Source organism: Poecilia formosa, unplaced genomic scaffold (genome assembly GCF_000485575.1).
Source record: "Poecilia formosa unplaced genomic scaffold, Poecilia_formosa-5.1.2 Scaffold457, whole genome shotgun sequence".
Lineage (NCBI taxonomy): Eukaryota > Metazoa > Chordata > Actinopteri > Cyprinodontiformes > Poeciliidae > Poecilia > Poecilia formosa.
In genome coordinates, this window is record NW_006800396.1 from 161,506 (window position 1) to 174,940 (window position 13,435).

At 40.8% G+C, this 13,435-nt stretch overlaps 1 protein-coding gene across 2 annotated transcripts in view; it reads left to right on the forward strand.

Annotated features, from left to right (window-relative positions):
• gjd1b (gap junction protein delta 1b) overlaps positions 1–13,435 on the forward strand; it is a 46,627-nt gene that overhangs the window by 11,519 nt on the left and 21,673 nt on the right. The window lies entirely within an intron of this gene.

Below are 13,435 nucleotides of genomic sequence, written 5' to 3' on the forward strand. Positions count from 1 at the left end.
GGTACGAGTGAGGGCTTCAAAATGAACCACTCTGATTTCTATCACAATGTGAGTTACAGAGAACGAGTCATCCTTTGGTGCTGGTCAGTGATTCCTGGTTCAGAGTCTCTGATTGTGGCTTTAGCCTCGTTAAATCCCCCAAGTGATTTGATGGGATGTTTTATGCGTCCGTAAGAGACAGTATTAGTCCACAGACAGGCTCTGAATGTCAGGGGACACAGAGCAGTGTGAAGACATCTCCTCTGAGACGCTCAACGCGCCTGATTTCGCACGTTTCATTTCTCACAGCGAAAGCTCTGTGTGTTTTCTATCTGGTTCCTCAGCAGCTTTCGAAGCCTCCGTGTTGAACATGCATCTTGTCACAGTTTATTAGAGCATCCATCCCAACCCCCACCTTTTTTTCCCCCAGTTTATCAAATGAAGTCATTTTCTGGAGCTAAAAAAATGAGTCAATGCACGGTCACTGCAGCTATGATTTATGCATCCTGCTGCATGCAGAGATGTCTTGTATTTTAGTCTGTATAAATCGTTCCGGCAATTATTCATGAACGTTTTAGCTTCAGAGGAAAATCCACCAAGTTAATATAATGAAACTTACACTGAGCAAATGACTTATTGCAGAAGGTGTTTTAAGGACGTCTATGACACCACAGGTTCAGCTTAAGTTCACAAGAAGCTGACTTTGTAGTTTAAATCAGTTCCCCAAAGCCACTGATTTCCTCTGGTTATGGGAGTTTTCAAATATACAGGATTATATTCATCCTCGGTGTGAATTCTGAGGCTTGTTATGAACCTAAAGTTATTTTGAGAGTTCGTGAAAGATTATTAAACCATCGAGCATGAGGCGGTTGCCAGGGGGATTTACCACCTCATTGTTTCTGCGGCTTAAATCTGTTTGATAGGAGGCCAGAGGGACCAGAGCACAGCCATGGTGTCACATTGACCAGCTTTCTCCAGCCAAGAAACTGATCAGTATGTCACCTTTTGCTGCACTCTGCCAGTCAGCTGGCTTTAAGAAGATAATGGTGTTCTTCCCTAACAATTCTGACAATTCTGTTGACTGGAAATATCTCCAAAGGAGAGCTCCCGATCAGTTTAACAGTGTAGTAAAGCTGCAGCAAAGGCGTAACAATCATTTAGTTAAACACTACTGTTAAATCTAGCAGGTGTTGTAGCTAGAGGTCCAGTTAATGCGGACTGCAAACCTGCAAAATACAAAATGGTCAAGGTTCCTTCTTACTTAGAGGACGTCATATCTGGAACAGTTTACCATCAGCAATACAAATGTTAGCGGATCTTAGAGATTTTAGTTCCCACGTCAAACCATGGCTGAAACAAAAATTAACATGTGAACGCTAATGTATACCAACCTACTTTGTTATGGAAAATTAGTTATCTCTAATATGCATTTTTATGTATTTATTGTTGTAAGTAATACAGCATGTGTGTGTGTGTGTGTGTGTGTGTGTGTGTGTGTGTGTGTGTGTGTGTGTGTGTGTGCGTGCGTGCGTGCGTGTGCAACGGGAATCTTTCTTTTAAAAAGCCAGCCAAGGACTGAGTTTACAAATGAGCCTGTAGCTAGAAAACCTTCGTACAAAACAACACTTGCTTTGTTTTTATCATGTAACTTTGTTTACTGTGCTGTCCTTGATTAAATAAGCTTGAATTGAATTTGTATATTAATAACATTACTATAAAAATGATGACCATTTTGAGTCAATAAGAATAACCAGATTTTCTTTGTTTATTTTTTTACTAAATATAGTTAGATGTTGTTCTATATTTTTATTTGACTTTAAAGTCAGAGCAGTGAAACCCATAAAATGGAACAGTTTTTGCTCCAGTTTTCCCACCCAATGCCAAGTCGGCAGCAGCTTGTCAGAGATGTTTCCCGTGTTGTTATGATAAATAAACGGTCAGCGTTTACTTCCACTCATCCACGGCACACTAGAAATGCTCTGTTGCTCATCAACCTGGATAGTCATAATTGCTGCAGGGTCTGAGTGAGAGTGAGAAAGAGGAGAGACGGAGAAGGGAGGTTGCCAAGGTCAAGAAGCTCCTGAAAATGTTGACATCTGTGAAGGATTTATTTCAGCTGCAAAGTAAAAAATGGACGAGACGAGCAAGAAACGGGAGAATAAGGAGCAGGTGACAGACAGCAGAAAAGAGCGGTTATTCAGAGTGAAGTGAGGTGAAGTGAAGTAAGCAGACACACACGTTAGTCGCCCCGTTGGTGAGAAGCCAATAGGGCCGTCTCGTCACGAGATGGTGCTGGGTGTCACGACCCGAGCAGAGCATCTGCTGCCATGAAAAATCTTCTTCACACAGATCCAGTCTGCTGTGCAGAGACGGGAAATACTTGGATACAAACTGATAGAATTACAGTAATATTGTCACAAAGGCTTTCCTGTTGCATCTGTTTCGTCTGAAGTGTTGGCTTTTTTTTTGTTCTTCTCTGATAAAACTAGGTTTTATTTTTCACCAAATATCCCGTTTATCGGTCCTGCATGTTACATAATTTGATGGTCTTCCTTATCGGTTGGAAGCTTTTTTACATCTTCACACAATCAAGTTTTTAAGATAGGAACCCTGAGTTGCCATCAAATTTTGACTACTCGTGATCTTCAGAAGAATGAAATTTGTCAATATTTTGAAATAAATGATCACTTAACCTCCAGGTATTCAGATAGATGGTAATAAACATCTGACATTCACCAAGTCATTGTTGTTTTTGAAGGAATCTGGACTACATTCACTCATCTTTATTTCAATACCTAAAATATTTATTCATCTAATTAAACTAAAGTGATTAATTCTGTATAACTTATGTGAGGTGTGAGAACAGCGACGAAAAAAACTACAATGATTGTTTTAGGCTACGTTTAGTTTTTAAATATGTTTATTCTCTTTTAAAACGCAAACTTTTTATTCCCTTACGGTTATGGAGCTGGATAGATAGGAACATGTGGCTTTATTTACTAAAATTTGATTATTTGATGCACTTCGATCACTTGGAGTGGAAATATGAAAAGGTTTTTTTTTTTTTTTTTACTTTCGGTTGCTGTTATTTTTGAGTGAACATTCTCATGTTCCTGCAGTAGCATGCCTTCCTGACATCTGACCTCTAATCTGGGCTGCTATCACTGACGAGGATTTCCATAAATACACATTTGAGAGACGAAAACCCATTGGATCAAAGCCCGCTGTGACTTTCAGGCGTGTGATTGGTCAGCAAGGGTGTCGTCAAATTCTGGAAGGCGCTGAACAGGTTGCTGTCCCCGAGGCGATGCCAGTGTGTGTTCTCATGAGCAAAACACACCAGCAGCCTGTGTGTCTGAGTCATTCATCACACACGAGTCACACACACACACACACACACACACAGACACATTAGGGTAAAGGTAAAACTCCTTTGTGTACAATGGCAGAGGGCTCCAAAGATTCCCTTCTTTGGTCATATCCCATGGAAATGTGGATAGGTTGCGTTGGCTGCCTGTGTTTGGGTATTAAGCTGCCAGCAGAGATGAATCCTTTGCTGTTACAAGCAGTGGGTGAGCTGATGGACTCTCTGGTGGCTGAGGCTGTTGGTCCAGACAGCCGGTGAGGATTAACAATGATGAAGAACTCTGCCCTTAACTACTATCAACACATGATTCAGTGCCGCCTCTGCAGCTCAGCTCCCCAGGCCAAATTCCCATTTATGTGCTGCCACTGCTTAAAAACAAGCAGGTCTAACCTCCCACTCTCTCATATTGATCTCCAGTAATGGGACAGAAAGATGGGTTTGATAGAAGATGGCCACAAGACTTAATGACAGTCTCTAAACCCATCCAAAAGTACAACAGATGAGCTCCTGGGGCGCACTATCCTGAATGTAAAGCAAGTGATTAAATCTCACAGTACCTGATTGACTTTTCAGTCTGTTAAAATACAACCTGGTTGTAACGGCAGCTTGAATAATTACTCTCTCTGTAGCTTTCTCATTGAGAGGTCCAATGTTTCAACACTCTCATCACTATGAAATGTGATTCACAATCAAAATTACTACATTTAAATGGTATTTATTAAATAAATCGAGGTTCAGTCCTCGAGTGCCACTGTCCTGTAATATTTAGAGGCATTCCCTCTCCAAAAACCCTGAATCAAATGAATGGTTTATGACCAGGTCTTTGCCGATTCAGGTGTATTTGAGCAGAAATGCATCCAAACGTTGCGGGAGAGTCACTGGAGTCTCAGACTGCTGAAATAGACGAGATAAAACTAAGGATTATTGTCTGACAGTTGACAGAACAAAATGGACCTGGGTTTTAATCTGCCTGTCTATCTGCATGGAGCTGGCATGTACTCCATATCCTTTTGTAGCTTCTCTCTGGGTACTCTGTCTTCCTCCTGCAGTCCAGAAACATGCATACTTGGTTAATTGGTTTCTATAAACTTGGATTAGGAGTGTGAGTGTTTTATTTGTCTTCTAATGCTGTAGATAGGGACCAACCCTGAGGGACCCTGCATGGACAGATGGATGGGTGTACAGTGTAAATTCATTTTCTGACTACGTCCCATTTAAATCCTGCCATTTAACGATATTTACTTTCCTTGAAAGCGACAGAGTCTTTGACTGCGAACACTATTGTAAGGATGAAAGTATTGATTCGATACAACAATAAAGTTGTGTGCTAAAATACTGTTTTGCAATCTGTGGACAACAAAATTGGCCATAATTCTTGAAAGAAGTTGGCAGTGAAAAATGTTCTTGCGTTGTTTCTTATCAGGGAAATGTTGCAAGACTCTAGAAGGATCCACTCTGATATTTTTGGCTACTACTCTTCTGCAGATTTCAAGTCAATAAAATATCTCTAGATTATTTTATCAGGATTTTCTTCCTCTGATCCTGATCTTATTCGTTTAAGAATATTCATCAACCCATAAAAGTTAATAAAATCAATATCATTTAATATATACTGCACTGGCCTGCACAGATATTTTATTGCCAACCTGACAAACGTGTGATACATGGACAGGTACAAGAATGTTCTGAGTTGGACCAGAACGTTACTATTTATAACCAACCAATTATAATCAACCAGCTTTTACATCTTGCATTTATCTCCATATTAGAAATCAACCCTTTATAGTACAACAACTCAATTTTTTTATTGTCTAATAATCACAAGCTCTGACTCTGTTTCTCTCTTAGAGGCTGAACTTCAGCGCTTGTTTGTCTTTTCTGACTCCTCTTATTTTTTGGCTGCCTGACACATCTTTTGTTCTCTTGTGGATTGCTGTGAAACAGAAACAGAGAACTCGCAGGAGCGTGGAGCATCCTCCATGGCAGAAAACCAAAGTTATTTAGGCTCTGCCACATCGTTGCTGCTGATAAGCCACAGTTATGCGAGACTATGGCTGCTCAACTTGCTTCAACATATGACATGACTACAGGGACATCTTTTCATTGAAAGAAAATCCAAAGTAATCCCCCAGTTAGTCAAATATGGATTCAAAAAATATAAGTATGCATATTTGGGTGTTTATAATAAACAAGGCAGCAAGTTTCTGAAGGCACTTCTGCCTTGTTTCACTCTCACTAGTAGTGAGATGTTTTCTGAGGCTCTTCTTTTTTGTTGTTGTTTTTAGTTTTGAGGATTCAGACCACTGAGTTCATCTCATATTTATAAGAATCAGAAAACGCACTGCTCAAAGTGCACTGATGAACAGGGTTTTCAGACACTCTTACATGATCTGACAAAGACTTTGTTTGATGTGCACTGAAGCCCTAAAACGGCTCATGAGGGATGGATGTGCATTTAAAATAGTTTGTGCAGCTTCACTTCATTTAAAGCAGTAAATTTAGAGTTACTAAAATAGAACAGATGATAGAAGGTTTCTGCAGACTTGTCATCATTTGCTAATAAAATCCAAATGGTTTCATGGAGCTCAATTTCACAGTTTAGCTATCACAGTATTCCCTTAAAAAATATTCATAATGATAAAAAACAAATTCCACATTTGATCAAGTTTTAGCTGCACACACAAACATGAAGTGGGGTGTAATTGTGAGGTGGAAAATGATTTGAACAAATAGGAATTTGAAAGGTGTGGTGTGGATTCGGTGCCCTTATATACTGTAAAGCCACTTTTCACTGCAATTACAGCTGCAGGTCTTTTGTGGTGGGTCTATGCCAGCTTCGCAGATCTGTCATGTGTCACAGTGTGAGCAGTTTGGTGACATCTGACCAAAGCAGCTTCTTTCATATGCATGCACAAGCAAAACTAGTTCTGTCAACAGATTCCCAGCTCCCCATGAACTGGAGCTTTAAAAATAATTTCAACTTAACTAAGTTGAATTGACTTGGATTGCTGCAGCTCCTCCAGAATAACCATGGGCCTCTTAGCTCCTTATTTGTTTGTCAAGGCTTCATAAAGTTGCTCTTGGACCATGATCTTTTTTGTTCTATGTTAGGATGATAGGTTGTGAAACTCTCAAAGCTTGGTATATATAATGTTATAAAAACGTTTCCCCCCCCTCTTGATTCCTATTTTCTTGGCATGTTTGTCACACTTTAGTGTTTCAGATCATAAAGTCAATTAAATGTTAGAATTTTTCTAATTCAGCTGCATTGGAGGGTTTTTAATCATAAATGGCTTTCTAAAGGTCATGCCACAGCATCTCAAAAGGACTCGGGTCAGGACTTTGACTAGGCCACTCCAAAGTTTGTTTGCCTTCTGCCATTTAGAAGTGAACTTGGTTTCAGCTTGAGGTCGAAAACAGATGGCCAGACATTCTCCTTGAGTATTTTTCAGTCAATAGCAGAATTCATGTTTTTATTTATTACAGCAAGTCTTCCAGATCTGGAAGCTGCAAAGCAATGCCAGGCCATCTCACTACCACCACCATATTTCACTGCTGGCATAATGTTCTTTTCCTGAAATGCAGTGTTACTTTTATGCCAGATGTAATCTTACACACACCTTCCTAAGAGGACAACTTCAGAATGCTCCCCTGACAGCATTGGGGATCATCAAACTTTGTTCTGAAAAATCTTAATGTTACTTTTTACTCAGCAGTGGTTTTGGTCTTGGGACTCCAGGCCTAATAGGGAATCCATGACCTCTGACCTTAACTGAGGCAAGTAAGGCCTGCAGTTCTTTGGGTGTTGTTGTGGGGTCTGTTGTAATCTTTTGGATGAATCATCCTGGTGGCTAGAAATATTAAACGAAGGTGCATTAAACCAGAGTTAAGTTTTGTTTTAACAAGGAGGAAGAGAGTAATGACAGAGCGTCGTTAGATTTGCATTTTTAAATTCCTTATAAACACATTCACTTAAAAGTTGCATCTTGTGTTTATATGCGTTATCTTAATATTTAAATTGGTTTGATGTCCTGAAACAATGAAGTGTGACAAATATGCAAAAAATAGGAAATCAGGAAGGGGGCAAACACTTTTTCACACCACTGTAGTTTCATACCCTAAACATATTTTAAACTTCTCCACATCTTTCTCCCTGACCCGTCTGCTGCGTACTTTCATCTTCATGATGTTGTTTGTTCACAGATGTTCTCTAAAAGACTGTGACCTTCACAGAACAGCTGCACCTATACCAGGGGTGTCCAAAGTCGGTCCTCAAGGGCCGGCATCCTGCATGTTTTAGTTCTCTCCCTGGTGGTAGTAACAACCTTTTCACCTTGTCAGTGTTCCTCTTAGGCCTTCTAATGAGCCATCATTTGGTCAAGGTGTGTTAAACCAGGGAGAGAACTAAAACATGCAGGATGCCGGCCCTCGAGGACCGACTTTGGGCGCCCCTGACCTATACTGAGGTTAAATTACACAAACTGGTTCTATTAATTAGCTGACTCCTAGCTGACTCCTGAAGGCACTTAGTTGGACTGAACTTCATTTAGGCGTATTGTAGTAAAGGGGGGTAAATACACAGGCATGCCACACTTTTCAGATTTTCCAATTCTATAAAAATATACAGTTAAGCAGTGATTTGTGTTATTCTGTCACATCGGATTCCATGAAATAATGTTTCTGGAAAAATGCCTTTTCTACAGAATTTCAGTAGGAGCTAAAGCGGATGTTCACCAGTCGCTGTGGTGTTTACATGCTGCTCATTGAGCCTGTGTTTGGTGGCAGGTTACATCTCTGACATTATGTGACCTTTAGCTCATCAAGCTTTTATTTAGCCGTCCCTTGAGAAGCCCCTCCTAACCCTGCACAGCCATGATGGGTGGCTGTGTTCATCCTGAGCTTGGCCTCATCTTGTGTTTGTTAGATTTCAAGAAAAGAAGAAAGGAGCTGTCTTGTCTCCTCTCTTCATGCAGAACCCCCCCACCGCCCAGAGAAATTGTTCAGAAGACACAATAAGTGAAACATCCAACATCAGCTCACTCCATCCCTCCCTACCTCTGCTTTCACACTTCCTCCATTCATATTGTGGCGATTCTCGATACGCTGCCGGTTGTAAAGTCACCGCTTTCTCAGCGCTGCTGTTATTAAAATGACCTCACATGTTCCATTGGGAGATTATGAGTCACCGATGGGAGGTAGATGCATGTCGCTCCTGCAGCTTCTCAGATTTTAAAACCACCATGCAGACGACACCTGCTATTAAAACTTAAGTTATGCACAGGATCTGGCAAATTCATTCTAAAACTGAGGATGAGTGTTTTATTAAAGATGCCTTATAAATGTGCTGTAGTGCTTATGTCACTGCTCAGAGTGGGATTGATCCTCTCTGGCTCCGATGCTAGACACACAAAGATCCAGGAAATGAGTCCCGGGAGCAGGAAGGAGCTGCTGTGTAGCTTTTCATCACTGAAGTATTACAGTCGGCATCCATGGGGACTGTTAGAGAAGCTGTAACTCAGGAGGAGAAAGAGAGTAAACTCAAATAATTATTCAGCTAGCTCTCTAATTTCTTTCCGCATACGCTTATCTTCTTTGCTTCCATCTGTGGCCACACATTAGCAGCTTAGAGTTGAGATAATATTTGCACAAATGTGTTTTTCAGACACAGTTATGGAAAGGAAACGGTTATCCTTAAGCTCGCCTTTCATCGGCAGTAAAGTTTTGCATTTAAGCTGTGTCTGTAGTCAGATTTTGCATACAGTTACAACCACAAATCTCATATTTTATCTTTAGTTTTTCTTTTTACAAATAAAGGTGTGGATGAATTCAAGCATATTCAGCCCCCTATTTTATGGCGTGAAACTCACTTGCCTTCTGAAGTCACCAAATTAGAAAATAAAGTCCACCCGAGTGTAATTTAATCTGTTTTCAAGTTTTCATGTGCAAAAACATTGTATTGCTGTTTTTTTTTTGTTTTTTTTTTTACATTAATTCCACGTAAATGCAGAGAGATTTAGGGCAGGAGATGAGGTCAGAGTTCACCTTCCAGCAGAGTGACTCAGCAGCATTTATAGGTTTACTGTTAGTCAATGTTACAATGATACTGGGAGGTGAAATTAAAACCAAATATTCGTAGAGAGCAGTAGAAAATCTGTGCTAAAATAGCGAGGCAGAACACAAGCTTATTTGAAATCAAACTCTTGTTTGCAAGATTAAAATATCTGATAATAATGGACTTTTAAATACAGTTATTTTTTATATTTGAAAAAAAAATCACCCCAACAACACCTTTAGCTGAAGCATTTTTACATTCATACTGTATTAAGGTGATCAGAGGTTTTGGGGACTTATAATGATGAATTGTCTGCAATGAATTTCTGTTTCCCTGAGGTAAAATAAAACATGACTTATTCCTTTTGGCTGCGATTCTCAAGGCAACACGGTGACCTACATTCATCTTGCCAACATGCTCAGCATATTAGTACAGGAGATAGAAAAACTCAGAGATCTGCACCAAAGTGTGGAATCATTAGACACTACCTGCATGCGGAGCTACTAGCTGTTTGTGATGATGTCCTACCATCACAAAAATAAACACGTCAAACTCTCCTGGGGCCTTATGTGTTACAGTGTAAACGTTTTGGCAACAAACACTTTTCAGGTGAGTTGTATAAAAAGCTCCTCACGCCAACTGTGGGGTACAGTGGTTGATCTGTGATGCTGTGGGCCTGTTGCCGCCTGGGAACTTTTGTTATTTCTACATCATCCTCTGACTTTGTGAATAGAAAACTAAGTGCTGTTCATTTGGCAAACAGGGGTTGTAGAAAGTATTAGCAACAGGCGTGAAAATAATTGTGTCCCTGGTGATTTTGTTTAAATCAATTATAACTTTCTGGTTCAGTTTTAAGGCTATTTACACATTTCAACAGGGTTGCAAATACATGTGACCAGAACTGTGACAAAGTCTATTTTCACTGCTGCTGGGTATCTTTCCCACAGCATGATGCCACCGCCACCATGCTTCAACATACACATAAAGTTGGCGATACAAAAAGTGGCCCTTCTTCTCACAGATGAAAACTCTTACCACCTCTGTCAAGTGAAACAGGATTGAGAAACATCATCCATATTTAATTGTACTGTTCCTGTTGCAGGAAGGAAGTTTGATGACTTTCACCTGGACTGACCTCTAACTGTGTTTTTCCAAGTGAAGCACCATCTATGTGCTCCAGCATTACATACCAGTGGAACAAAGACTCCCGCAGGGCTGTGCCAAAATCATTTTTAGAGTATAAAAGCAAGCAATTCCAACAAAACACTGTGAGGCCATATTTTAATGATGAGAAAATACTTTACAGTCAAGCCGAGCTTAAAATGTACAACAACAAAAAAAGAGAGAAGCAAACGAAGTTACATAAAATATGAAGCCTAAAATAAAAACAAATAGCCTTCTTTGATCTTAATTTGGGGGAGGAAAAGAAAGCAAAGCTGTGGCTTTTGAAGTTTTTCTCACTTGGGTCCGTTTGTGTGCGCTCGTGGCAGTGAGCTTTATTTAGACAATCCGCTTTCATTACACATGACTTACAGCATTTCTGTGCAGGCTTCATAAAGCTGATGCTCCTTGCTTTGTCTGACTGATCATCTTGTTTGTCTGCTGGTGTTAAAATAAATGAGCTCCTCTTTTGTTTTTTTTTATTGTACTGCCTCCACACTACTTTATCTCGCTCCATCTTTCACTTTGAAGATTAAAAGGATGCTCGTTTGCTGCTGATTTATTCTCTGTTCCCCCGCAAATCCCATCTCGCCATCTCAACACTTAGCTGAGAGGTCTCTAATGAACAGGGGCAGAGTGTGAGAGCGGCTCAGTTTGTGGTCCGCAGCTCCTCGGTGGCAGTATCAACTTCTGCACCGTGAGATTGACTCAACTTAAAGAAGAAGCCAGGATTGCGCACACCATCACCAGCAGGACTGAAATACTGTACAAAGCCTTCTGACTCATTGCCTTCTCACACATATGCACACACACACACACCCACACACGCACACACACAGGGCGCGCGCCTCTCATGACCAGATGGTCGCCCAAATATACAAACATGTGCGTAAGCGAGCGTGCAGCACAGTTACTATATATACACACACATCTCAAAGGGCCGGGACGCACACACAGACGCTCTTCCTCACACACGAATACGTGTTGCCAAAACTGTCACAGTCGCCGTTGTTCGCGGCGGATCACATGAGCAACCAGATCCGACTCTGACAATGCGTTCACACTTTTCAGTGCAAGCACACGCACGCGCACACACACGCACACACAGTCTCTTTTGCAGATTCTTCAATTAAGCCAAGTGAAGCCAAGCTTCTGGGAAGACACTTGCTCTCAGCAATATGCTGCATTCACACTACTCTCGCAGCCAATTATGACAAAAGGACTGTAGATGGTAGACAGATCAGTGATGTAAAAAGGATAAATTTAGATTTCACAACCTGCAGAACGACAGCAGTAGGACTGGCTGCTATTTACTACAGAAACCAGACATTTCTGTCAGATTTTTCAAATGCATGCAGTACTGAGCAGAGATATTCAGGCTCCTTGAACTTCTTGACATTGTTTCATGTTAAACCAGAAACCTTGTACTTTATTAAAAGGAAGGAAAAGCAGTCACACTTTGTTGAAACACCTGTTTCTGATACTTCAGCCCTTTAGAGACTTTTTGGCCATTTTTTGCACAACAGATCAGTCAGATCGGAAGGAGAACATCAGTTTTTAAGGCCTCCCACAGATTCAGTTGTATTCAAATCTAGACTTTGGCTGGGCCGTTCTAGCACATGAACATGCTTTGACCGAAGCTTCGGCTGCATGTTTAGGGTCGGAAGGTGAAGCTCTGCCCCAGTTTTGAGACTTTTTAAGCCTTCAGCAGGTTTTCTTCCACTGTATTCAGCTCAGAACATCTTCCCTTTTCCTGCTTCCCCACAGCATGATGATGCCACCACTGTGTTTTATATTGGAGATCGGTTGTTGTGTAGGGTCAGCATCCTGATGATTTTTGGTCTGTTACAATGACATTTTCTGGATTTCTTCTTGTCAATTCCCTATAAAAATCTGATATGTGACATGCTTAACTAATTGTTGTCCAACAGATCAGTGTTAATCTCTGCAGCTCCTCCATAGTTACCGTTCTCTGCTCTCTGTGACCATCCAGCTAAGCTAGGGAGATACATATGTCATGTTTGTTTTTTTTACCCTTTCCTTTTTTAGATGATGCTCTTTGTTTCACAAAAAAGTATATTTTTCCTTTTGGGTATAAGAGTTCCCATCAATGGCTCCCCAGATGGTTTCCTGTAACAAGCCATCTGTCTTGTCAGGTAAATGTTTGGTCTTCCTAAAACATTACCTCTAATTAGCTGGCACAAACAACATGATCGTGATGTCGAATAAAAATAACCGTCCTGCACATTTCTGTTGCGTAACACCAAAACTGTCAGCAAACACAGGATTTTATTTCTCATCTAAACTGTTTCAAGTCTGTTTGATCGTTCTGCATCGACTGAAATGTGAAAACCAGGAAAAAATATGGGCAGTAAGCACCTTGCAATAATTAGATTTTTAATTTATTCAGTCCCTGTATTACAAATACAGAAAACTACAATATAAATCTCTGACGGATTGAGAACCCAGTTACCCAGCAGAGTCAGAAGAGTACAGATAGACAAAATCTGAACAGAATAGAATTAAATTATATGCAATATTCACAGTGGCTGGGACTTAACATTTCAAAGCAAATAAAAGAAGGATTTTTCTTCGGATTGAGTGTGTCTGGGATGTTCCCTGTGTGGCTTGTGTGTCATGGAAGCTCCCCGCATGTGCCAGAGCAGCCGATTTGGGCTGGAGCTTGGCACAGGAAAGCTGTAGTGGGTGTGTGGGTGGGGAGCTGGCACGGGCGTGCCGACCCAAGCTCGGGATTGTCCAAAACCCGCTGATTTAATCCGGATTACAGCCATCTTTTTTCTCTTTCTGTAGTTCCCTTCTTTGACCAATCCTCTCCCCCTCCTGCACCCTGTCTGTCTGTCCTGTCCGTCTCTCCT